Genomic DNA, 24,482 nt, shown 5'->3' on the forward strand with positions numbered 1-24,482 from the left:
AGACTTCTTCCAATGTATGCAAATGTCTATGTGATTAGCATTGATTAGAACTGAATTAATGTTTTATTACTTTTCCCTTCAAAACTTAAGTTGTTCAAATATATGAAATTTAGCCACATACTAGTATCCTCCTGATAATTCCTAAAGAGAGAAAGAGGGAGACTTTAAGCATGCTACTTATTCTCTCCTGACTTCTGCTTATTATCTTTTGCATCTGGAAAGACGTATGTTCCTGTCATTACCTTTATCTTATTATCCAAGTTTGTTCTTTGAAACATCTTGCTGTTTATCAGGAGAATTCTTTAATGCATGCTACGTTAATTGATGTCAGGCATGCTGTCCTAGTTTTGATTTCTAAATCATTTCCTTGTTTTATTTTCCCAAAAGAGGGGGTGAGGGTGAGGGTGGGAGAGTTTCAAGAACAAGTACAGGAATTATTCCTCCTCAATCTGATTATACTTGTCCTAGAAAAAAGTTCCATACAAAATTCTAATTTGTCTGGGAAGATAAATGTGACTTAAGATACCAAACTAGCTTCCTCTCTGCACAATCCCTGGGATCTTAAGCAGACCCTACCCTGTGGCCAGGCACTCATGCCAGGCAGTGCAACACAGCCTCATTTTTTAACTATTTCTAGTCATTTTATTCTGTTCCCCTCCTCCAAACTTTCAGTCTGATTGTTCTCCTTACATTCGGTACTATTTCCCCATCTCTATTCAGTCATCCTTCCTTTTGCCCACAATTCATGTGCCACTGATAGAAGTATACACCAACTATTTTAGTGCCTCTACCTGAAACACTCCAGGTGGAACAAGAAAAAGGATTCTGAATTTATGAAAAATTCAAATTAAAGGAATAGAATTTATTGGAGATTTTTGCCCATGACACCTTGTTTCAAACCATCATTATCCATTTATGCTCCTCTCCATATATTTAGAATGCCTTTTCTTTCAATTTGTTTACCTGGCCAAGACTATTCATCATTAAAAATTCAGATAAGCTTAACCCCTAACTTTTCACACCTTTACAGAATGTATTAGGTGTCTCATGTTTGCATTTCAGGAACTTCCTGTGCATATTTCTATTATGGGATACAACATAATTTATTGTTATTATAGTCTCATGCTGCTAATATAATCATCACAATTTTTGCACTAGAGTGAACTCACTTAAGATGGATTCTTGCTCTTTTTCATATCGACATCACTTCTACTGCATTGCCTAGCAAGGGAGGGCAAATTCTCTGTCTTTATCAAAACTTGACTAAATTTTAATAAAAGCTCAATATAGAGAATTGGGACAGCAGGCAAGAGAAGATCCATAAACATACCCCATTCAAACAGATTTTCAATTAATGCAAAAACCTCAATTCTTTATTAAAAAGTAGAATTTAAAGAATACCTTGATAAGTCTCATTTTCTTTACCTGTAAAATAGGTATAGTGATAAATACCTTTTACAAATGTTAAGGATATTAAATTAAATATATGAAAGGACCATATAGGACTCAGCACAGAGTAAGTGATTTGTGCTAATCTAATTAATAATTTTTATTAAAACAGAAGAAAATATATGGGAAACACAAGTTGATATTTTTTTAAATATGTAAAGTATTTCCCAGCCAGGAAATTCTTATGAAGGAGACTCTCACATCTAATGGAAGAATCTGTAGGACATACATGAGAGACATGCATGGCCTTTGCACATGTCATACCAGCAGAAATCCTACCAGCTTGGATTAAAAGGTACAGGGAATGATGAAATAAAACAAGGTTGCTTGACTCCCAAAATGCTACAGCATGAAACAGGTTGATAAATAACCACCTGCAAACAATTACTACACTTTATGGAGAGGGAAAAAGTACTCTGTGGGTAGCACCACATCCCAGAGAGCAAAACCACAAAGTTCAGAGAGTAGAACTATGAGCCAAGAGTTTTGGGTAATTTATAACAGCAGCAACAAGTACCTAATACTATATCAATAGTTAAAACTATTTTATTCATTTACTAAAGGTCCAGTGCATGAAATTTGTGCATGTGAGATGGGTGGACTCAGCCCGGCTATACCCTTTTGCAGTCTGGGACCCCTTGGGGGATGGCTGACTGCCGGATTAGGGATCAGGCCTAAACCAGCAGTTGGATATCCCCCCCCAAAAAAAAATCCGGGACCACTGGCTCCTAACTGCTTGCCTGATTGCCTCTAACCACTCTATCTGCCTACTTCATTGTCCCTAACCAATAGCCTTCCTGCCTGACTACCCTTAACTGCTCTGCCTACCTGCCTGATCACCCTTAACTGCTCGCCTGCCTGCCTTGCCCATAACCGTCTCTGACTTTATCAAAAGCTGGACTAAATTTTAATAAAAGCTCAATATAGAGTCTCCACGGGTTCATCTGGAAGGACATCCAGGATGATGTCTAGAAGGTCATTTGGCTGTCTGGTCTAATTAGCATATTATGCTTTTATCATTATAGATTTATTATAGATTTGTTCAGTTGTTAAATTCTTCCTTTTAGAAAGTAAGTTCCATGAGAATAAAAACTTTGCTTGTATTGCTTGCCACTGTATCTCCAGCACCTAGAACAATGTTCAATACATTACATATATGCAATAAATATTTGTCAAATATACAAATTACAATATAAATGAGTGTAACATATATTAATGGTACAACAATGGACATAGATAAACAGGCTAAGAGTTCCATGCAATTCCCAGACCTAAATATAAGCATTTCTCTTTATCTCTAAAGAGTATAGTAACATGTACCATTAATAAAAAAATATATCTAAAATCATAAATAACTTAACAGCAGTCATATGCATATGTTAATATTTAACTATGATATGGCAAATGTATTATGTTATTCCTCACAATGAACTTGCTACATTAGCATGTCACAACACCAGATTTTAGTAATATTTTGGATAATGTCAAAAATCATGGGCTTTTTGAAATCATTAATGGTATTTGAAATAGCTCTGGGTTTGCTAAAAAATTCTGAAGCCTGTTGAGCAGTTATTTTTGTTGCAGATTTTATCATAGGTGTCTCATGCTTGCATTTCAGTTATTTTTGTTGCAGATTTTATCATAGGAAAATTTAAAAGATGGTGCGTACAATTGTGAGGAACCCAGAAATAATATGGATGTCAGTACATTTTAAAACTGTCCATATTACCACCCAAAACAAATTAAAATGGAGCCTTCCACATTCAATTTTGTTTTTTTTTATTGTGGTAGCTCCATCTTTGGGCCATTGCTGATATCTGCTTGTGTAGTTTTCTGCATTCAAATCACACCAGCTAATTGCCAAAATCACCCCAAGAACCATGCATATAAATTTTTTTTCATAAATTTTGTTAATATAAATGGGATCAAAGTACACCTGAGACAAGAGTAAAGTCTCAAATGGCATGCTCATCTTTTGAGAAAATTATTTGGTTGTGAAAAGTAATCTAAGTGAAGATCTTCTAATTAATTTATAGCATGCATAGAATTTTCCGATTATATTAATAAAAACTGAATTTTAAGAAAGAGCTAATTTTTATTTCAAATTGTATTTTGGATCACTCAGATTGCTTTAAAATAAACAGAAATAAACAGAGGTAGGCATTTAGAAATGTCATTTACTAGCCTTTTTAAGTAAGTCAGTACTAATTCTAGAGGTTCCTATTCCTATTCTAAAAAGTTCTCACTGAGTACCTATCAAGTTTCCTAGACTTAGCAATACCTGGATAAAACCCAAGATGTTTTTTATCCTCTCTCTCTCAATGGTATCTCTACATGCAACAACAAATCCTCTCTAAAAAGCCAGGATTGAAAGAAAAAAAGAATCATTCTTAATCACATTACTGATTTATAAGCAAGAAAGTGATCGATCTTGTATTACTTATCCATGGCTATGTGACAAATCATCCCAAAATTCAGTAGCTCAAAACAATAAACATTTGTTGTCTTACTGTTTTTGTGGCTCAGAAATTCAGGCATTACTTAAATGAGTGGTTCTGCCTCAGCATCTCTTATAAGGCTACAATCAAGTTGTTCCCCATGGTTTCAATCACCCCAAAACATGACTAGAGTAGGACCAGCTCTCAAGCTCCATCATGTTGGTAGGTATAAGGTCCTCAATATAAGGCTGTTGACAGGAGACATCAATTCCACGCTACAATACTCTCTCAATTAGGCAGATCACAACACAGAAGCTGGTTTCCCTCATGGTTAACATATAAGAAGAGAAGAGAAGGCACCCAGGATGGAAACCATAGTATTTTTGTAACCTAATATCTGAGGGGGCATCCAATCATTTTATAGAGTTCTAGTTGTAAGAAAAGAGTCACCAGTTCTAGTGCATACTCAAAGAGGATTACATAAGGCATAAATAATAGGAAGCAGGAATCATTGGATAGCACCATGAAGGCTGCCTACCACAGCTCTCTACTCAGAGATTTGAAATTCTCATATTGTGATGGTTAATTTTATGTCAACTTAACTGGGATACAGTGACCAGTTGTTTGCTCAAACTCACGTCTAGATATTGCTGTAAATGGACTTTTTCAATATGATTAACATTGACAATCAGTTGGATTTACATATAGCAGATTACCCTCCATAACATGGGTGGACCTCATCTAACTGCTGAAGGTCTTAAGAGCAAAGATTGAGGTTTTCCAAGAAAGAAGAATTCTGCTCTCAGACTGCAGTACAGAAACCCTGTCTGAATTTTCAGCCTTCAGACTCAAGATTGGAACATTAATTCCCACCTGAATCTTCAGCCTATTGGTTTGCCACACAGATTTCAATTACAATTCTCACAATCATGTGAGCCAGTTGGTTAAAAATCTCTCTCTCCTTCTCTCTCCCTCTCTCTCTCTCTCTCTCTCTCTCTCTCTCTCTCTCTCTCTCTCTCTCTCTCTCAGAGATTTACATGCTATTGGCACTACTTCTCTGGAGGGCCCTGCATTACACTAGTATATATAATAAAAATAAAAATACTTCATCCAGTTACCACTAAAGGTTATTGTGAGGCTAAAATATATTAGCATATTAAATAACATTGATTTTATTGATTTTGGAGTTAGTCAGACAGACCTACCAAGCTTTCTCCCTCAAATAAAAATTTTTGCTCTTTAACTAACTACTTTATCTTCCTGAATTTGTATAACCACCTAAAGTAAAGATAATGGTACTAACACAGTAGAATCAAAATGAAACCCATGCAAGAAAAAAAAATGACTTGAATATGTTAGTAATGTGATTAAAGTTAGTTATAAATATTTTATGTTGCCAAATATAAACAATTATTTTAAATATAATTATTGTTTCTACTCCATCACAGTTTGCCATATTCAAATAATAAAGACTCCAAGAGGATAAAACAAGTCAATACTAGTTCTCTTTTTATGAACTATATAATGTGTTTCCTAACCAACAAAAACAACAAAAAACACAAAAAATTAACAGCAAATAGGGCATCTACAGGTGGGAGGGATTAATTGCAGTTAAAAATCAGTCAATTAATCTGATCATTTCCCTTTAAATCAACGTTTTCTTAAATTTGTTAGTATGTAATTATTGTAGCAGGGTTTTCAAAGTTGCTTAATAGATTTAACTGCATTTTGGACCATATGGAGGTTTGCCATAATATGTTCTATATGTAAATATTGACACTATTTCTTTGGGGGCATTTTGGCAGGGCTATGTTTCTGCTCACGTTAAAAGAGTATTTGTTCACTTTTTCTCAGCTAGGACAGTTCATCTGCTTGTAAATCATAACATGGGGTGATAAAAACCATAGAATGGGCAGAGAATGGGATTGTGAAAAACTCTTTATTTAGTCTACTGGACAGGGGTAAACATCCCACCTGGGGAATATATTTATGATCCTGCCTTTATGAGTAGAGGCTCCTAGCCTTCTGTTTGGTAACTCAGTTGTCCAATATAAATGATTTACTAAAAATGGTCCTCAGTATTTCTGTTGGTAGGCATGTGTAAAAGACAATGCAGCATTACATGGTGTGCTGAGCAAAAGAATGAAGTCTTGAAATGCAAACTATATATATATATATATATATATATATATATATATATATATATATATATATTAACAAGGTTATTTTAGAATGATTTCAAAAATAAGTTTAATAACTAATAACTGCATTTTTAAGAACTAAAAACAAACAAAAAATGATGAAATTAGGATTTCCCAATCCTATTGTGCCTCTTATGACATCATTTTTTTTTTTTTTTAGCAATTATTAATTCCACAACAGCGTAAGAAAAAAGATATTGCACCATTGGAGTTTTCCCCACCTTCTTATACAAAACCCCCCATATCTAGCCATCCAAGGATATGAGAAATAAGTAACCTCAATATTCAAAGGCACAATTTTCATGAAAAACCATCATGAACTTTATTGCATTATTGATACGAAGGATTGAATGGTGTTTACAACCAGATCCCAAATGTCCCTGTACTCTTTTGGGGACAGTAGGGCCTGTCTAGCAAGCATGTATTCCAGATGTTTCCCATTGCAAGTAACCCTGTCAGGCCTGGATAGCTCCCAAGGTTCCTTGAGGTCTAAAATATCAAAAAATACAACACCCACTGTTAATAAAAACTCTTAAACTAGAGATAGAAGGGAATTTTACCCTTGTTAAAGAACATCCACAAAAACCCTGTAGCTAATGTAATATTTAATGGTGAGAAACTGGATGTTTTCCCACTAAGAACAAAGTTGTACTCTGTCACCATCCCTCTGCAATATTGTGCTGGAATTCCTAATTAGTGCAATAACACAGATGACAAAAAGGGAACTAAATATATATAAAACTGGAAGAGAATAAATGAAACTGCCTTGTTCACAGATGTCATAAATGCCTATGTAGAAAATCCCAAAGAAGTGACTAAAAAATTTCTTGAAACAAACCAAGTGTGTCAAGTTTGCAGGATACAGAGTTAATATACATAAGTAAATTACCTTTCTATATGCCAATAACGAACAAATGGAATTTGAAAATTTAAAAAGAATGCTATTTACAATAGCACCAAAAAGTGAAAATACATAGATGTAAATCCAATAAAATATGTGTAAATTTATATATAAATTTATATATAAAATCCTATAAAGCACTGATGAAATCAAAGATTTATATAAATGAATAAATATTCCTTGTTCATGGATTGGAACTTGATATTTTTAAATGTCTTTTCTTCCCAACATGACCTCAAAGGCAATGCAATCCTACTCAAAATCCCAGAAAACTATTTTACAGATATCAACAAACTAATTATTAAGTTTACATATAAAAGCAAAAGACCTAGAAAAATTAATGCAATACTAAAGAATAAGAAAAATTTGTAGCACTCACACTCCCTAATTTCAAGACTTATTGTAAACCTATAGTAATAAATGCAGAGTGATATTTTTCAAAGACTAGATGCATAAATGAATGGAACAGAATACAAAGATCAGAGATAAACCCATACAAATATAATCAATTGATTTTTTACAAGAAGCAGGAGGTGCATTGATGGGTCCCACAGCGGTGATGGGAGGGACTCTGGGTCCCATAAGATTTCGTGTATTGGGCCACTAGTAGAATCAATAAAGAAGATGTTGAGGGTTATGGAAATTTAGAACTGGAATAAGATTCAGAGATAATCTTTCCAGATCGAGCCTTTTCATTTTGAGATAAAGAAAGTAAAACTCAGAAAACTAATTGTACCAAGCTCATTGCATAACTAATATCTGAACTAGAGGTGTAATCCACTTCTGATTCTATTCATTTATTCATTCCTTATCCAAGGATATGTTTATTGATTTTAGAAAGAGAATAAGGGAAAGAGATGGGGAGAGAGAGAGAGAAAAAGAGAGAGAGAAAGATGAATGTGAGAGAAAAACATCAATTGGTTGCCTCCCGTACATCATACATGCCCCAAGTGAGCAAAAACAAAAACCAATTCTCTAAAAGAATTCAAATTCTTCACAAACTTTAAAAAACAAACAAACCAGCATTTATTCATTTATTCTGATTTAGTAAATGTTTATTGAGCATTTTTTATGTAAGGCATTGAGTTTCATATTTACAGTGTTAAAAAGATATTAACCTGAGGCTGAAGGAGAATGTTGATCCAGTATTAGGACAAAACATAGACATCACCATCATAAAACAATATCTTCTCTTCATTAATCAAAATGCAAGAGTAACTACAGTACGTCCTCGGGTTACGTCAGAGATCTGTTTCTACATTTTGATTTTCACCATAAGTCGGAACCCACCTACAATAAGCACCTATGTCACTCACATGGAACACATACACAGCAGTAATGAAGTGAAACAGTAAAAAAATTTTACAGAAAGATTTTGACACAAGTAAAGGTCAATTCCTGACCTTTACTTGTGTCAAATAAATAAAAAAACATAAAGCACATATGTACGTATGTCCAAATGACAGAATTTTTTTTTAATAAATGGGAAATGGTGACATAACCATAAAATGACATACATCAAAATAAAAAAACATAAAGCACATATGTACGTATGTCCAAATGACAGAATTTTTTTTTAATAAATGGGAAATGGTGACATAACCATAAAATGACATACATCAAGTCTAATGTAACCCAAGGACTACCCATATATTATATCCTCACATGGATGTCTTATTTTAACTCTCTAATAGACTTCAGATTAGACAAATATGACCTAATTTTCCAAATGAGGAAACTGAGTTTAAAAAAGATGAAAAGACCCAAGCAAATCACATTTTATAAGTGCCAAAGCCAGTATCTGAACTCAGATCTACTGCCTTCAAGACATATTAATTCTCTTAGTCATGTTGATTTTATTGATCAAAAGGTAGAAGGTGTTGCTGATGGTAAATAAAATGCTTCTATACTCTATACTAATGAGGACAACTCAAATTGGAACACAGCTGGTCAATATTTATTCAATATATACTCTATATTCTTAAAATTCATTTCATATTTTTTATAATCAACTTTACCTTAGGTTTGTCTAGTTTTTTAAACTTTACAAAGAGCCGACTTTCGGTTTTGCTTATTCTCTTAAGTTTCTCTTTTGATTTTTATTATATTAACTCTGCTTTTGTGTTTATTACTTTTCTGTTCTTTGGGTTTGATCTGTTTTGCTTTTATAAACATTTTAAGTTGAATGCTTGCAAAATATTTTCAGTTTTTTCTTCCTAGTTAATGAGCATGTATGTCTAATATTTTTTCTCAAAATAACATTTTTATTATATCCACAAGTTTTGATTTGTACTACTTTTGTTAGTATTCAATTCTAAGTGTTTTCTAATTTATTTAGGATTGCTTCTTTGACTTTAGATTAATGTAAAAATGTGTTTTTTATATCTCCAACTGTTTGGGATGTATTTTTATTTAAGCTGTTTTTGATTTTTAATTTAATTTCATTGTGTTCAAAGAATACAGTCTAAATTGAAAAGTCTGATATTGAAGCACTACAAAAATCATGTCAGTGACTACCTTTGGCTGGTTGGTGTCAGGAAGAAAGATTATCTATGTAAACCAAAAGGGAGGTGAGAAGCTAGGCAGAAACCCTAGAAGTTGTTTGCTAGATTAGCCAATTTCTAAATTAGAGGTCGGAACAGAGTTTCAATCTTAGCTGGACTTCTCATAAAAAGCAGAACAAGAGACCATACTATGCACGATTTTAGTTTATTGGGGAATGTGATCCCAAGGAGCAAGAATGCAGGACAGGGAAAGTGAAAAGGGAAGACAGAAAAGGCAAGACTGAAATGTGTACCAGGTTGGCTACCCTCAGGGCCTTTATAAGACTCCTGAAGGGACTTTTATAAGGTTCCTCAGAATCCATATACACTGTTAGTGAGAAAGAATATTGGTGCAGTCCCTGTAAAAAACTGTATGGAGGTTTATAAGAAAATTAAAAATTAAACTAGCAATTCCAGTTTTCAGTATATATCCAAAAGAAAGAAAATTAGGATCTCAAAGAGACATCTTTACAACTATATTCTTTATAACATTACTAGAGGCCTGGTGCACAACATTCATGCACTGGGGGACAGGGGGCGAGGGGAATCCCTCAGCCTGGCCTGTGCCCTCTCTCAGTCTGGGATCCCTCAGAAAATATCCATTGAGTGGTCCTTAGTGCTGCTGCAGAGGCAGGAGAGGTTCCCGCCACTGCAGCTGTGCTCACCAGGCATGAGCCTAGCTCTTGGCTGAGCAGCATTCCCCCTGTGGGAGCACACTGACCACCAGGGGGCAGTTCCTGCTTTGAGCATTTTCCCCTAGTGGTCAGTGTGCATCATAACAACTGGTGGTTCTGCCATGCTTCTTTTTCTTTAGGGTCTTCATGTGCACTGTTTGGTCTGCCCCTTCTCCTGCTTACCTTTTTCACCTTTCAAATCATATCTCAAATATCTAAAAATTTTGTCCTCCAAGAATTCATTTCGAATTCCACACATTTTCCTAGGCCCTCTGGTTGGCACATGCCCTCATGATTTTTAACACCATTTTAAGCTGTGTTTATTTGTATGTTTATGTGACCCATAGCTATCTGCTCCATTAAACTGTTATCATCAGGACAGGAATTGGGTCTGCCATTATAATAATACACCTAGTGCCTGCAACTTACTTTTATATACATCAAAGGAACAAACAGAAATAATTATGAACTCAAAGATTTCTTAGAAAATAATAATTTTCTTATCCTTCCCTACTGGGTATAATCTAATGTTCTTGCCCTTATCATTCAGTAATCCTTTCTAGGAAACTCCAAGTGTTCAATATTGCCTGCATTACGGTTCCCTTGACTATACATTGTTAGTTTCTACCCTCAAACCGTCTTTCTCTCTGTGCTTCCTCTATAGATGCCATGTTCCTCTGTGCTCTACCCATCATAATTCTTCTATACTTTGAGGCCCAGCCCATTTTACTTCTCTCAAACTCCTAATAATTATTCTTCCCACAAAATTCTTAAAACCACTTTTATCTCTTCTGGGTTGTATTTGTGTGTGTGTGTGTGTGTGTGTGTGAGTGTGCACCTCTGCATTGCCAATTCTCAAACCTAATGGGCAAAATTTACTTTAGAATGTAAGTCAGAGATCTCCAGCCATCAGCCTTTATATTGAAATATACTCATAGTTATCTTTTCTTGAATCCAATACACTCTATAGATAAATTCCAATAATAGAAAAGAATTTGCAGAAATACATGAGCCCTAACCGGTTTGGCTCAGTTGATAGAGTGTCAGCCTGCAAACTGAAAGGTCCCAGGTTCGATTCCAATCAATGGTATATACCTTGGATGCAAGCACATCTTCAGTAGGAGGGGTACAGGAGGCAGCTGATCGATATTTCTCTCTCATCGATGTTTCTAACTCTCTATTCCTCTCCCTTCCTCTCTGTAAAAAATCAATAAAATATATTTTTAAAAATACATGATATAGAAAAATGGGAATAAACTAAATACGATTTACTTATCTAATTATATAAAACTAGAGGCCCAGTGCACAAAATTTGTGTACTGGTAGGGTCCCCAGGCTTGGCCTGCAATTGGGGCCAATCGGGGCATTCTGGCTGCCAGCCGAGGCCTTCCTTCATTCTGTGCTGCCCCTGGTGGTAAACACATGTCATAGCAAGCAATCAAATTTCTGCTCTCCCAAACCCCCAAGAGGACACTTTGTGTATATATACACAGAATCAGAATAGTCAGGCTACTTGGCAGAAAAATTAGCCACAGTCTCCAACACAGAGAAACATGTGTAGATATTCAAAGCCTCTCAGTTGCAGATTACAACATTTGTATGAGCAAGAATCACACCAGAACTCTTGAAAGCACAGCAGTCAACCTTGGAGCCTTGGTGCATAAAGTAATCTTCATTTGTGCCAAGGACCACCTCGCTTTGGCCTGGAGCATCTATTAATTTCAAATACCTATAATTCACAATGTAAATACAAGCTATACAATATATAGCCAAGGTCTTACACACCGCACCCAGACCTCCCAGACTAAACCAGGACTGCTTTGTTAACATTCCTGAACTCAGTGCCACAAAACAAAGAAAGAATTAGTCTGCTGGATGTCTCTGGGAAATGATAACAGGTTCTACTCATTCTATCTGTCCCTAGATGTTTTGTTGTTGCTACTATTATTGTCTCTTTAGTATTTAATATGTAAAAATAAGAAATAACACAAAATTCACATTTTCTGTGTTTCTTAAAAATTCAGAAGGCAACAGTAGACAGTTTCACCTATGGCTATAAAGTTGCAACTGTTTTAAAAGAAAAATACATTCTCCAATTTATCCATTTCCTACCATCCACTATTACATATCCATGGACAGCTACATTCAAATCCTTTACCTACCAGGACGCTACAGACCTTTGCCTTTTTGAAGTGTAAACTCCTTTTAGGCAGGGCCCTTGCCTTACTTAGCTGACCTTCTTCCACATCCCCTAACATGTGTTGTTACCTATAAACACTGAAAGAGTAGACTTTGATAAGATTAGAGGGCATGGAGTTCAAATCACAGATCTTTCCTTTTGTAGTTTTAAGATTATTTTTTTCATTTGTCAAGTAGAAATAGCTAACATTCATTTGATAGGGGTTACTGTGAATTAGATTGCATTATGCAAATCTCATTTGTCTTTTTTTTTTTTACTTGATTGATTGTAGAAAACATGCAAAGAAAAATGAAGACTAGATCATCGAACCAGCAAGAGACACATTAGACAGATGGCAAGGCAACAAGGAGATGAGGCATGAGAGAGTAATCAGGAATGGTGAGGTTCAATCAATATGAAAATGCAAGCACAAAAGAGCCTGGATGGTGCTGAATACATTTTCTCCTCCAATAATGAGGACACAAGCCACCCAGTAGGCTGTGCAGATTTCCTAGTTTATTATACCAGGTCTGTTCCCACTCGGTGCTATCCTGTAATTTACATGTCAGTTGGGTAATTTAAATGAAAGGTCTGAGATAGGGACACAGAGCTAGCTAAGGCTGGTGTACTCTCACATCTGGGGTCCGAGATAGGGACACAGAGCTAGCTAAGGCTGGTGTACTCTCACAGGCCGGGTAGATCAATACAACATTATAAATTTTCACCTTTCCTATCTGTTGCTGCTGCTGAGAACAATTTCAAAAACATGATAATTACTATATTAAGTTAGTTACTATCACTCTTATTCAAACATGTATTACTTAAGTTTATAGGGAGCACGTGCTATGGTTAGGCTTTATGCTAAATGCTTTACATATTTTGCCACAACTAATTCTCAAGACTACTCTATTAAACATGTTGGAATATGTACTATTACTAGTGCTCTTGTATAAATAAAGAATCTAGAGTGCCCTGCCAGTGTTGCTCTGTGGTTGAGTGTCAAACTATGACCAGAAGGCCATGGTTTGATTCCAGGTCAGGGCATATACCAGGGTTGCAGGCTCAAATCCCAGTAGTGGGCATGCAGGAGGCAGCAAATCAATAAATTTCTCTAATTGATGTTTCTATCTCTCCCTCTCCCTTCCTCTCTGAAATCAATTAAAAAATATATTTTTTAAAGAATCTAAGGTTCATAGGAATTAAATAACTTGAAATTTCTCATATAACTGGCAAGTGTTGGAGCCATAGATTGAACCAACATCTTTCTAATTTCAGAGCCCTTGCTTTTAACTACAATAAAAAAGAAAAGGAAGGAATAGAAAAAGAAAAGAAAAGAAAGAAAGAATTGATTTTTTTTCTTTTCTTTATGTTAAAAAACAGCCAGGGCACCAAAAGGCTAATTCTAGCTATCTATGAGGCATGTAAAATTTAATTTACATTTTCTCATTTTCAAGAATAGACATAAATTATATAGTCTTAATTTTTAAGAGGCACTAAAATTATTTTTAAAAACCCTTTCATCATTGATACCATCAGCATCGGTGTCATAACTGCCATCGTTGTTCAGAGATAACAGTTTAGTCACTGTCCTTAATCGGTTTGTGATCTAAGAAAGAGAAAGCATGGATAAAAGTAAGTGCCTCTATTACTATCTTGTCTTCCATCAGTATTAATGGGTGTGTCATTTTGGCATCTTTCTGTCCTCCTAACCCTATGAAGCAAGGTAAGAGGATCAGTTAACCTAACCATCTAAAATAAAACTCCAGTGCTTTGCTCCCTCAGTGAAACATTCCCACTGGTGTTCCTTCAACAATGACATTACTACTGACAGAGGCCATACCACCTGCTGATGCAGGCTAGCTATTGCTAGAAAGCTCTGATTTCTAGAAAGCATTTTATAAAGTTCAGACAGAATCTTTTCCCATACCTCTATCCACTAATCCCTGTTCTGTTTCCCAGAGTTTCACAGATCAAATCTTGCTGTACTAAAATGGAAATAGAAGAAAAACCATGCAGGTGAAGAAACTATAGCAAACCCTATAAAACTACTACCTTTTGCAAATCAACCCAAGAGTACTGATTAGTAGTGGCCTTCTGAAGCATCAGTTGGAGCAAGCAAGTAATTCTTGGACAACCACATTGAAGTTTTCAGCTTTGAAACCAAAACTAAGTCTGCAATTCAATGTCATTCCCTGATGTATGTTCTTCTTCCCGAGTTCAGACCAAGGTCGCCAATATTCCAAGTACACCCTCTTTCTGAGACAATCTTGTAGTGAGTATATCAGCAAGATTTAATTCAATTAACAGCAAATACCTATTGTGTCACTCACATGCCAGGTACTGTGATATGTGCTGGCAAGGACACAGTTAAAAAAGAAAATTCCTGCCATTGTTAAAATTTACATTCTGACAGGGTGGATGAACAATAAATAATAAATATTTAATTCTGTAAGTGCTATAAAGGAGATTAAAGGATGCGAAGAGATTGAAAGAGATTAGGACAGGAAATGACATTTTACAAGGTGTAAGAGGAACTTCCCTTTGATGATTCAGCATTTGAGCAAAGACTTGCAGGCAGAGAGAGAGAGAGAGAGGTTTCTGTGTAACTCCAGGCAGAATGAATAGTAATGTATATTTCCTAAGGTAGGAACAAATTTGGAATACTCATGAAACAGGAAGGAGAAAGCCAAGCGGAGAGTGGTGCAAGATAATGAGAGATCTATACCTAACAGAGGGCAGAGACAAATCCCATAAGGCCTATAATCCTGAATAAGGATTTTCTATTTTATTTGGGTAAGCCATGGCAAGGTTTTGGGCCTAGCCAGAACTCTTCTGGCTGCTGGATAGAAGTAATTGAAAAATAATGAATGAAAGTAAGGATTTTTGCTGAGAAGATATTAGGGTAGCCAAATAAAAGTTGTAGTGATGCCGAAACCGGTTTTGCTCAGTGGATAGAGTGTCAGCCTGCGAACTGAAAGGTCCCGGGTTCGATTCCGGTCAAGGGCATGTACATTGGTTGAGGACACATCCCCAGTGGGGGGTGTGCAGGAGGCAGCTGGTCGATGTTTCTCTCTCATCGATGTTTCTAGCTCTCTATCCCTCTCTCCTTCTCTCTGTAAAAAATCAATAAAATATTTTTTTAAAAAAAGTTGTAGTGACTCAGATCATGATAAGATCAGATCAGAGGAGGTAGTAGGAAATAATCAGATTTGGGATATACATTTTAAACAAACAAACAAAAAAAGAATTTACTGATGGATTGAATGTTATATCAGTTTACCTGGGCTGCCATATAAAATACCACCGACTGGGTAGTTTCAGCAACAGAAATGTATTTTCCCACAGATCAGAGCATGAAGATCCAAGATTAAAGTGTTGGCAGGGCTGGTTCTGCTAAGGCCTCTCTCTTTGGCTTATAGATGCCAGCATCTCACTGTGTCCTTGCTTGGTCTTTATGTGTTATCTGTATTCTGATCTTCTCTTCTTTTAACAACATCAGTCATACTGAATTAGGGCCTATAAACATGACCTCATTTTAGCTTAATTACTTTTTTAAGTAAAAATATACTCACAGCTGAAACAGGTTTGGCTCATTGGATAGTGCATCGGCCTGCGGACTAAAGGGTCCCAGATTTGATTCCGGTCAAGGGCACGTACCTTGGTTGTGGGCACATCTCCAGTGGGAGGGGTGCAGGAGGCAGCTGATCGATGTTTCTCTCTCATTGATGTTTCTAAGTCTCTATTCCTCTCCCATCCTCTCTGTAAAAAATCAATAAAATATTATATATATATATATATATATATATATATATATATTTCCCCCCCCCCCCCCCAAATTCTGAGGCACTGGGAGTTAGGACTTCCACACATAAATTTTGTGGCAACACAATTCAGCCCATAACAGATGTAAAATGTCAGAGAAGACAGGATGCCAGAATGAAATTACTTTTTTTTTTTCTTATCGAGAGCTCTATGGAGTAGCCATTTACTGAGAAAGGGATACCAGGAATCAATAGGTTCGAAGGTAAAAATCAATATGATAACAAATTTAAGAAAACACCAAGAATAAATATATACTTTGAGATGTGTCAGAAAATGTATGGCATTTAAAATATGAAGTAGTTGAAATTGTTTAGAGAGTGTATTTGGATAGAATAAAATAAGTATGCAGACAGAGATCTAAGCCATTCCAATATAAAAGGTGCTACCATAAAGGAGCCTAAGAGGTGTCCATTGAAATAGGAAGACCCAGAAAGTATGAACATGAGCCAAAACTGGTTTAGATCAATGGATAGAGCGTAGGCCTGCGGACTGAAAGGTCTCAGGTTCAACTCCGGTTAAGGGCATGTACCTTGGTTGTGGGCACATCCCCAGTAGGGGATGTGCAAAAGGCAGCTGATCGATGATTCTCTCTCATCGATGTTTCTCACTCTCTATCTCTCTCTCTTCCTCTCTGTAAAAAATCAATAAAAATATATTTAAAAAAAAACATTAAAAAAAAGAAAGAAAGAAAATATGTACCTGAAAAGCACAGGGAACAAAATGTTTCAAGGAGAGAAGGATCAAATGTATCAAAGTTTGAAAATAAAAAGTGTAATTGAACACTGAGAGTAGACCATGGACTTTTCCACCTGAAGTTTATCAGTGACTTTGACAAAAGCAATATTGGTGACATGTTAGAAATGAAATCTTAATTCCCCACAGTAGTTTCTGCAATTAATTCTGCTAAGTTGCTCCTGGCATCTAGAGCATGTGGAGTAGACAGCAATTATCCGCATGTCCACCTGGACCCACTGTCTTCTGACTCCTCTATGATTAGGTTCCTCAATTTCATTAGGGACCTGAGAGCTCACCTACCTCGTGCCACTTTATCCTTACTATAAGATGAACTCAACTGCTGCTTGGGGTCCACCTCTAAATTGTATTAACCACATGAACCAGAATTCCTTCACCTTCTCAGATGGATAATCCCAGTTGCCTGCTTAGAAATTCCTGTTGTCATTTTTAAACACTCTATGCCAGCCTATGTGTATCAATAGACAAGCTGCAATCTCAAGAATTATTTACAGGTCATGCAGCCGGAAGAAAACTCCTAGGGCAAAAAACTACTACATATCTAGGAGGCTACCTACTAGAATAATTCAAACCACATTTTTTTTTCCCAAAAGAAAACTTATATTCACAATTATCTGTCTTATTAGTTACGTCATTTTAAAAGAATAAAACATTATTTGCTATGGTGCATTGTATATGAAAATAGATCTACTAGGCTGTGAATACCCCATTGATAATGCTGTGTTGGTTATTTATGATAACTGATAACACATTAATTGTGTTTATTATTTACCATTACAGATTTCTAACTGATAACACATTAATGTGGTTATTATTTACCATTTTGTGTTCAGGCCAGGAAAATCTATTATAGAAAATAAATTTTAATCATACAAGTATGCACAAATTTTATGATTTTTTAAAAAACTAGGCTTATGGAATACAATCAGAAAAAGAAGTGTTATCCTTTCTTCCTCATTGACCATTTAGACGTCCTCTGTAGGTTTATTTCATAACTGCCCCTTCAGTGCTGTTTCTAAATCACAAAATAGTTACCACTCAGTGGTTATATGTCAACAAAGTGTAACATTAAAATAAAAATCTAGACTTTATTTTCAGTTTAAAATTTCTGCATCTTCCAGTGTGGACTTGCTGTAAATGTATGTTTGGTTGATTTTTCCATTCTTCTGTGCTTTAATTCCTTTTTTTTTTTTTTTCTCTCCTCTTATTTACCAGACTGCTTCTGGTGTGTCCAGAATTGAATACAGGAAAATGCATAAGAGTTTTGGAGGCAGAAAAGATCTTAGTTGACTATTATACCATATGGGTTCTATGGACTTGAGATATGTAAACTGACCCTCTCATCACATGCTTTCACGGAAGCCCCTTCAATCAATCGTTCCTACAGTTCTCTATCATGAATAACATGCCCTCTTCCAACCACTGGTCAAATGTGACAGAGAGCAAGGAATTAAAAACCTATGTTAAAAAAAAAAAAAATGACAGAAAGCTTTTCTAACCGGGTGAAGGAAGCAGAAACACAGATTCAGAAAGAACAAGGTCCCCCACAAGATGAACCCAGAGAGGTTCACACTAAGACACATCATAATTAAAATGCCAATGGTTAAAAACAAAGAGAAAAATCTTTAAAGCAGCAAGAGAAAAGCAGTTAGTAAATCCTAGAAGAAACCATAGGCAGCAAAATCTCAGACATCTCTCATAGCAATATTTACAGATACATCTCCTAGGGCAAAGGAAACAATAAACAAATGGGACTACATCAAAAAAAAAAAATGTACAGCCAGAGAAACCAAAAAATGAAAGGAAACTGACTACATATATGGGAGAACATATTTGGCAATAATACATCTGATAAAGGTTTAATATCCAAAATATATAAGGTACTCATACAACTTAACAAAAGGAACTGATCAGAGAGACGTATATTAAAATGACAATGAAGTATCACCTCACACCTGTCAGAATGGCTACCATCAACAAATCAACAAAGGATAAGTGAGTAATGACGAGGATGAGGAGGAAAGGGAACCCTAATACATTGCTGGTGGGAATTCAGACTGGCGCAGCCATTTTGGAAAACAGTAAGGAGTTTCCTCAAAAATTTAAATATGGAACTGCCATTTGACCTCACTTTTAGGAATATATACTAACGAACCTGAAACACCAGTCAGAAAGAATGTATGCAACGCTATGCTCATAGCAGCACAATTTATAATAGCTAAGATCTGGAACACCATGGAATATTATGCAGCAGTTAAAAAAAAACAAAAAAAAAAAAAAAAAAAACCTTACCCTTTGCCTTTGAAATAGCATGGAGGGACCTGGGAGGTATTATGCTAAGCGAAATAAAGCCAGTCAGAGAAAGACAATTATCATATGAACTCACTCATATGTGGAGTCTAATGAACAAAGTGAACTGATAAACAAAGAGATCCAGAGACACAGAAGCATGGATCAGACTGTCAAATCTCAGAGGGAAGTCAGAGGTGGGTGGGTGGGTGGGTGGGAAATGATCAACTAGAACTTATATGCATAACCCATGGACTCAGACAATACTATGGTGAAGGCATGGAGAGAGGATTTAAGGGAGGATAGATAGGGTCAATGGGGGGGGGGGGAGGACATATGTAATACTTTCAACAATAAAAGTTTAATTTAAAAATTAAATAAAAGAAAAGAGTTAGTTATGTACAAGGGAGCTCCCATAAGACTGACAGCTGATTTTTCAACATAAACTTTGCAAGCTGGAAAGGATTGGCAAGAAATTCCAAGTGATGTTAAGCAAGGGCCTACAATTAAGATTGTTCCACTTAGCAAATCTATCATTTATCAAAGGATAGATAAAGAGTTCCTAGACAAGAAAAAGGTAAAGGAGTCCAATACCACCAAACCAATATTACATGAAATGTTGAAAAGTATTCTTTAATACTGGAGGGGGTTTGTGGGGAGGGGTGAAAAAGGTGAAGGGGTTAAAATATACAATTTGGTAGGAACATAGAATAGTCACATGGAGGTAAAGTACAACACAGGGAATATGCTCAATAATATTGTAATAACTGTATGATATCAGATGGGTACTAGATTTATTGGGGTAATAACTTAATAAATTATATAATGTCTAATTACTGGGTCATATACCCAAAACTAATATAATATAGCATGTCAACTGTAATTTGAAAATAAAAAATTATTTTAAGTAAAAAGAAGGCCTAATTATACAATAGAATACTAGTAAGCAAAAATGAATGAACTAGAGAGATACATGCAAAAAGATGGATGAATCTCAAAAACTAGAGTGGGACAAGAATTTTGGCAGTGACAGAAATGCTGGTGGTGAATATATAAATATGTGTCAGATCCAAGGTGAATATATAAGTATGTGTCAGATCCAAGCCAGAGCACTGCTCAGCATTTGCTGCTCTGAATTGCTCTGATTCCATATATTTTTCTAAAGTCTTCCCAACTATGCCAGGGCAGGTTCCTTCTCGAACCCTGCCTACTGCACTAACTGTTGGGAACTTAGTCCAAGTTCCTCACTTATCCTCCACTCACTAGTTACATGTATTGGGTCTGAGCTCCTCTGCCTAGGGCTGGACCTAATAGAACTGGGTCTTAGATGGAGAAGCCATGAGAGGTTGTGGGTGTATAATAATTAGACTTTATTGCAGAAACTATTGGCCATACAGCCATCAGATAAGACAGTCCTTCATAGCAATGTGAGTACAGGCAGAACAGTGTCCCAACCAGACAGGCAGCTGGACATCGGCTGCTTAACATATACCGTATTTTTCGGACCATAAGACGCACTTTTTTCCCCCCAGAAGTGGGGGGGGGAAAAGTCCCTGCGTCTTATGGTCCAAATATAGCCTACACATATACTTTAAAAAAAAGTTTTTTTACTTGCCCGGCTCTGTGTGGTCTCTGTGTGCTTGCCTGCTCTAAAATGGTTCTAAATGCTGCTGTTTACTTTACAGGGTTGATTACATGTGTTTATGACTGTGATGTTGGGTTTTAATGCACATAAAATATTTTAGGACACTATTTGTTTCAGAATCTTTTTTTCTTCATTTCCCTTCTCTAAAAACTGGTGCGTCTTATGGTCCGGAGCGTCTTATGGTCCGAAAAATACGGTACATCTTTCCCATAGCAGCAGCAACAATCTCTATATCCACAGCTATTATCTGAGCAGCTGCACACTGCCCCCTACACTTACCGCCTCACATTGTAGCAGTAGCTAAGCTCTCTGCCACAGCAGCTTCTCTATGCTCTCTGGCTCAGCAGCTTCTCCTGACTCTCCTACCCAGCACACTCATGCTGTTTTACATGGTAGCTATAGCCGAGCTCTCTATGAGCTCTTAGCCTTACATCATAGCAGTATCAGCTCTCAGCTCTCTAGTCTTTTCCCTTCCTAGCTGCTCTCTTTCAGACTAGCTGGTCAGTAACCTCGTGTCTATTACTTCAGATACAGAGAAGGATTCATGTCAATAGTTACATCAATCAGATTTTGGCTACAGAAGGGCACGTGAGTATAGTGTAAGGCTTGCAGTGACCTTACACCTGCATAAAATTATCTAGACCTTGAGCACCCTGATTAGGCTCAGGCTTAGAGCTGCCTTGAATATCCAGTGTATTCTTATATAGGACCCCACAATAATTTTGTCAAAAGTACCTAAAATATATACTTTAAATGGTTATTTATAAATTTTATGTAAATTTAAATATACACACATGTACATGCATTCCCTAAAGTAGGGAGAAGAGCTACACATCTGGGCTGTATCACATTTACTCTCATAGAAATATTTTCATTGAATTGTTCTATAATTTTGTTTTATCATAATGCCCCAAAAGAATCTAGTAAAAAGTGGCTTCATTGATACCTCTGAATTTTCTGGAGGGATGCTTGAGTGAGTTGTTTACCATGTTATATGATATTCTTTCTATAAGGATAAACAAGAGAAATTTCAGTAATATGTGAGTCACTTGCAAACCATTTGTTTGTTTTCACACTAAATCACATAAAGGATAATTTTTTCCCTCTCTTGGATTACTTCTACCACAAACAGAGCTTTGGAACTTATAGGTTTACAGCATAAAATCTGTATTATTAACTATTTAATTCTCTTATTTTTTTTTCTCATTAAGCTTAAAGTCTCCAGTGTTGGCATTGATTTATTATTGCAGAAAAAATAAAGTTAGGTTAAAAGCAGATTCTTGAAAATATAGATATATGTCAACCGAACGGAAATACTATAAAAGCAACCAGACTAATCATTAAAATTCAAATGCTAAAGACCTTCCCAATCCCTCTCAGTACATGTAAGTAAGACACAAAAAATGGAATCTGTTTTACACCATGACTATTGATGAGAAATCTGAGCTGTGGGTCAAGGGGAGACAATCTAAGGCAATAATGCTACCGAGAAGACTCAGAAACTTGCCTTGCAAATCCAAGGAAAGGGTTACAAGAAAGTAACTTCAATTATATTAACTAGAAACAAAATTATTAAAAATGCCCATTTCTGCCTGGCTGGCACAGCTCAGTGGTTGAGCACTGACCTATGAACCAGATGGTCACAGTTTGATTCCTGGGTTGCAGGCTTGATCCCTAGTATGGAATGTGCAGGAGGCAGCCAATCAATAATTCTCCCTCATCACTGATGTTTTTCTCTCTCTCTCCCTTTCCCTTTCTCTCTGAAATCAATTCCTATTTTACTGTGTTGTTTGAAGCATTCATCTTTTTTAAAATGCATATAGGAAACCTATTAGTCTTAGTGTTAAAACAGTTAGTGAAAATTAAGCTATACAAATAGTATCTAAGAATACAATGTTGATGGCTTATTAATGAGGATAGAGTCCAGCAAGTAGGGTGTGAAAACCACATACAGCTGCTTTTCAGACAATAGGGGCTTGAGATGAGAAACAATATATAACAATTACTGTATTTTCTCCTCCTGGAAATTTCTGATTATTGTTGTTCTGTGTTCATTCCTTTCACAGTTGTTCTCAAGCTTACTAGTTATCTTGTTGTATTTTATCCTGTCAACATGTTTATTCCATCTTCTTTCATCTATCCTTCTCAAGTCTTCCCAGTAGAATCCATACACTAGCAACATTCTTTTCACATTTTTTTTGTTTGTTTGTTTTGTTTCTAGTTCTGCTCCCAGCATGTATTCCTAGGGAGGAGGAGAAGATTGCCAAGACTTTCTCCAACCTGAGTGACAAACATTGCTAAGTAAGTTTCAGTTTTTCTTTGTGGTTCACAGGAGGTAAAGCCTTTGTTGTTTATCTACTGTCAGAGAATAAATGCACATCTTTTATGTGATAACTGCTCTATAGCCAATGGTTGCAAACTGAGTTCACAAACACTACCTTGACAATCCTCAGCACCACCTGAGGTGGCCTTATCAGTGTCTCCATTTCACAAAGGTAAAACTAACTCTGACTAAATGAGGTGTGGTAGCATTCCAGCCCAGAGATCAGAAGTCATCGGCTACTTTCTGCAGTATGGCAGTCAATAATAACGTTCTCATGACAATATAACTAATTCTTTTTTTTTAATTGATTTTAGAGAAAAGAGAAAGAGACATTGATTTGTTGTTCCACTTATTTATGCATTCATTGGTTGCTTCTTGTATGTGCCCTGACCAGAAATTAAACCTGCAACCTTGGTGCATTGGGACAATGCTCAAACAAACTGAGTAACCCTGCCAAGGCTATAATTAATTCTTCAGTGTATTAAAACAAAGTTCATAATAAATTGCAAACATAATAAAGGGGGGAAGAAAGGAGAAAAATGGAAGGAAGGAAGGAAGGAAGGAAGGAAGGAAGGAAGGGAGGGAGGGAGGGAGGGAGGGAGGGAGGGAGGGAGGGAAGGAGGGAGGAAGGGACAGATGGAGAGCTGGAAGGAAGGAAGAAGGAAAGAAGGCCAATAACAACAGCAACAGAAAACTAAAATAGGATTTGAGAATGTTGGGTGGCAAGAGAATGTGGAAGCCAAGTTACTTCAGGATAAATGCCTACATCAGTGTTGCGCTGTCTTTAACACACAAAGATTTAGAGAAGATGAATCTGGAAGTTTCCCAATCTAAGAGGACTAATGTGGCACTAAATCAGCAGTGCCCACAGTTCCAATAGAAACAAATGAAACCCTCTGGAGGAAAGCATGATCAGTGTATACCCTCAGGGGTGTGCTCAGATTAAATTGAACCAGTAAAATATTAACTAACACAAAAGGAAACAAACCACCATAGGAGGATTCAGCAGAAATAACAAATGATAAATTTCTTTAGACGACCAAAGATCTCACATATGAAATTTAACAGTATAAAAATGGTATATTCAATATTTAAAGAAAAGCAGGTGTGTTGAAATTAAGAACCTAGAAAATAAAACTAATATATACTCCAAAGAAAGAAGAGAAGCAGTAGCAAAGGTGGTACTGGAAGATCAAGTAGGTGATTGGGGAGGACAGATCCACAGAAGCAATGGCATGCCTATTGAGCGAGTAGCAATGGGATGG

The sequence above is a fragment of the Pipistrellus kuhlii genome, unplaced genomic scaffold (assembly GCF_014108245.1).
Source record: "Pipistrellus kuhlii isolate mPipKuh1 unplaced genomic scaffold, mPipKuh1.p scaffold_m20_p_9, whole genome shotgun sequence".
NCBI classification, from domain to species: Eukaryota; Metazoa; Chordata; class Mammalia; order Chiroptera; family Vespertilionidae; genus Pipistrellus; species Pipistrellus kuhlii.